General features: G+C 45.2%; 1 protein-coding gene across 1 annotated transcript in view; it reads left to right on the top strand.

Moving 5' to 3' along the window:
• The window catches only part of TGFB2 (transforming growth factor, beta 2), a 66,398-nt gene that overhangs the window by 893 nt on the left and 61,272 nt on the right, over positions 1-4,233 (top strand). The window lies entirely within an intron of this gene.

The following is a 4,233-nucleotide window of genomic DNA, read 5'->3' as shown; positions in this document are numbered from 1 at the left end:
CTCTTCAGATTGGTGCTCAGAGAGGACAGGGACATAGGCATCCTCCCTCCTCTTTCCCGCTCTGACAAGCCTCCCGGTTCAGTTCATGGGCGCTTTCATTCCAGGTACAGAAAAAGTTTTCCCTTCTGGGTAGCCTCGGTTCTTGGAACCTGTCTCAGCCCGTCTGCCTTTTGCTGTTTTTAACGACCTTCTGGTGATCCGCGCCACGTTTTGCACAAAAAGCAAAAAATGGGTACAAATGCTCTGTGCCGACCAAATCCGCTTGGAATGATTAATAATTGTAACGGCGTGCCTTTCTGTTTGGGTAGTGAAGTTTAAGTGTATAAAAGAAGGAAAAAAAAAATAGGAAAGAAAAAGCACCGCACTGCCTTAAAAGAATCTAGATCGTCATCATACCAAGGAAAGTGAAATACCAGAAGCAGAAAATAACTTCACCGTTCGCATATCCAAACCCTCGTCCCTACTCTCTTCCTTTAGCTCGCTTTTCTCTCGCTTACCCTCCCCCGCCACTTGATGCCCTATATACTTGCTGTCTCTTTTGGAAAAGCGCGTACCTCTTGCTTAAATGGATAACGCAGCCATCTTGGTAACTTTATCCTAGAGTTTCTAATTGCGTTTCCCCCTTATTTATTTTTAGTTTAGCAAGTTGTAGCTTTGGGGCTTGCTCCGTCTTGCATGTGATAGTCCTAGGATGGCAGCCAAGGGATCCGAACCCCACGCTCCGTGCAGCTGCCTCCCTTTCTGCCTTTATTCTTAAATGACAGCATCAGGTACAGGACATCCTGGCAGTCAGAGCCGTTTTATTATTGTAATTATGGCACCATCCATAATAGCCGTGATAAATACACTCCACCCTTGTTACCCTCGGGGAAGAAATAGTTTTTGGTTTTGTTTTTTTTTTTTTTTTAAATATTCGGAGCCAAGTGGGTATGAGCGGAGAGGTTCAGTGTAATTCATAGCCGTAGCGAGAACACACAGAAATCATGCCTGTTTTCCACGTTGGTACACTGTAGTATTTTGCTAGTGGGTTTGGTGGAAGTCAGCACTTTGTTTTGAGATCTATCGGATCACGCCCTGGGCAGAGGAATGAGCGCCCGTGGGCAAAGGTTAGGAAGACCGATAGCAGTGCCTTGGCTCGTGGAGTCACCCCTGTAACAGAGAGTCTCTGGGAACTGTAAAATGCATCCATCCTGAGCACATCTCTCCTCTTGCCTCGCGTGAGCAAACTACAAAGACCCGATAGTCCAAAATGTAGCCGCCTACTCTCCAGAAAATTAAAATATCTGGCGTGTGTGACTTGGACGGTGTTGACAAAAGAGGATCTATTTTTAAAACGTTGTCAGAGGCCAGATTTGTACTGAAGTATCGATAGAGGTTTTGGAAGAGCAAAGGAGATTGCAGGTATCTACCAACAGAGTGCATCAGACGTTTGGGATCGGAGGGCCAGTTAGCGGCGGATCCAGTACTACTGTGCGAGGGCTGTCGCTAACATCAGAGTAAGTAGGTTAACTGTTTTTCCACTGCTCTCTAGTTATGCTGGATGGAGCGAACCTTTCCAAAAAAGACAGAAAGGAAGAAATCGCTCCACCATATTTTAAAGGAAGAAATTGAAAGCGCGGCTCTGGCGGCCACGGGCGCTTTTCCCCTAGACGTCTCGGAGTGAATTTTTTTAACTCTACTGTTTCTGCTGCATCCGAGGGAGGCGGGAGGGAGAAGGGGATCAGTGTGAATGCGCTGGAGGTCAAAAGCTGCTGGAAGGAAGGCATGGGAAAGATCAGTGGTTCAGTTTTTACCACAAGTTGTTAGCGTTCAGTAACTGACTACAACCCAAGTATTACAAATATGCTCTAATTATACTCGTAGTGAGCAATATATCACTACAGATCGCTGATAGGTCTTTGTGGGGCATTTTGTAAAGTTCAGACTAAATATTTTTAGCAATGAGGAGATTTAAAAGGAAAACTATAAGAGATATTGTATATACCCTAAGGCATATTTTGTCTTAAATATTATCCTTGGCCAACTGTACTGTATAAATACAGTAAATATGAATAGAACTGGCAAGATGCCAATCTCCTGGGATGAATTTTAGTCAAGAAGGTATTTATGGGATATAAATAATACTGTGTCAACATTTGAAAAAGGGATCTGATTAGTTTTGAATTTATTCATATTAATCTTTTCACATGCTGTTAGTTTAAGGCTCAAAGTGAAGTTATGCTAAGGTTTACTGATAGTTTGCGCTGAGGAAGTAAGGGGGCATCTGGCTTGACAGTCCACTTGAGGTTAAAGACACATCACGTCAGAATATATGCGGGAATTCAGCGAGTCGGGGACTGCCGGACCCAAAAGCAACAGATGTGAAAAGGAGTGGCGGAAAATAATACTACAAAGAGGTTTGGAAAAACCAAAAGGCTTTTGTCTGTCAAGCATGCCTGCCCGCGTTGTGCTTGCGACAGCGTGGATTAGATACTGAAAGTCGGAATCTCTCCTGAGTCCAGCTGGCAGGCAGGAATTGAGTCGTTTTACGGAGTGGTTTAAAGAGGGAGGTGGGATATGGAAGCGGAGCACAACATCAGAGAGAGTTCTTGCGAATTCTGTGCCTCGGCAAAGTTACCTGAGTAGATGCTTAATACTGATTTCTGTGAAAGCTGGGTCACATTAGGAGTTTGTTACTTACCAGTGCTTCCTTGGTTATCCAGGGCCTGATACTTAAGCTAATTATTTATTTGAGGCCGGATGCTAATTGCCATTGCACTGATAATAAGCAGAAATTTAATGCCAGCACAGTTAAGGGTTGCGAATTGTAATACTAATGCATAACTGGGATATTCCTGAAAAACAGGCAACGTGTGTGCGGGTGCTGGGGCCCGATTCTGTCATCTTCATTCATGGCAATTTTTATCACAGTCAGTACTGATGGCTTAAGGCTAACACAGGTACATTGTTAAGTTTTCCGCATTCTTGGAGATAGGTCTGTAAGTACTCAGAAATCACAGTTCTTCTGGGTTTGCGCCCAGTTTTGCATGGATTTTAAACTACTTTGGTATGAAGGAGCCTCCACAGGTTCCAGCCTGCACTGGGTGGTGAGATTAGTCTTCTCAGGAGCTCTGTACCATAAATACTGCTTTACATAGACTATCATTCTGCTCAATGTTCGCCTCATGAAAGACAACATTATAAACTGGCTGGGCACAATGACATGCTTCTACTTTATCAACAAGGACTCGATTTACCAGCAATTATACATATGTGGGCTCCTTGTCTTCAGGGTACCAGAATTACTCGTGCTCCGCATCCACCGGCACTGACTGCATCACTACCACGATGTTAACAGCTACGGCTGCGCAGCTCGCGTGTGTTTGCATTTAACAGAACACAGAACTTAATCTTCCAGGATTTCCTACGTTGTTAATGATACGGGAACAGTCTCTGAAGGAATACCTTATTTTAAAACCTTCTAGCTATGCTGGCACCTCTTGCACCTCTGCACCTCTTGTAGCACGCGTTTGCCAGTTCTTACTCTCTGGTTTGCAGAGAGACCGGGAGAGGCTTCCCTGAGGAGAGATGTGGGAGGAACAGTTCCTTGCTCCTTGCTCATGAATGGCACTTAGTGCGGTCTTCCCAGGTGGTGATGAAGAAACCCAGGAAATTGGAAACGGCTTTGAAAAGGGGCAGGGTAATTTTCTGGACAGTAGTCCTCTACTTACTAAGAGGGATAATAAAATAACATGCTCCGGTGCACTAACCAAGGGCAGCTGAAATCAAAGAGAGCTCTCTTCTTCCACTCCCACCCATACGGCGCAGATGGTGGGGTGCACCATGCGTGTTTCCTGCCTGGCTTCTGAGTCACCAGCGACTTGCTGTAAGCAGGGTGCCAAGCTGGGAGAGGGGGAGGTCCACAAGCCGGTCTGGCATGGTGCATGGTCCATCCCTGCATTTCTTCCAGAAGATGAAGCCTACAGAAAAGCAAAACACCCGTGACCCCCTCTCTTTATCACTGCAAGGTGAGAAAACCTGCAAGACAGAAACATAGGGCTATATTCCCGAGTCCTTTCTGTAACGCTCCTTCAGTTTCTTTTTGGTGTCAATTTTATAGAGGCACTTTCGCTCTAATTTGGTGAGTGAAAAGGTTAGATGTGCGTAGCTGCTTCTACCGCTCCCCAGCCCCTTGGCATTGTGAATGTTTTGCAGTCCCAGAGACCTATTTGGAAATGTGCCCTTGTCTTCTGC

The sequence above is a fragment of the Charadrius vociferus genome, unplaced genomic scaffold (genome assembly GCF_000708025.1).
Source record: "Charadrius vociferus isolate BGI_N301 unplaced genomic scaffold, ASM70802v2 scaffold261, whole genome shotgun sequence".
NCBI lineage: Eukaryota > Metazoa > Chordata > Aves > Charadriiformes > Charadriidae > Charadrius > Charadrius vociferus.
This window is presented reverse-complemented; position numbering and strand designations above follow the sequence as displayed.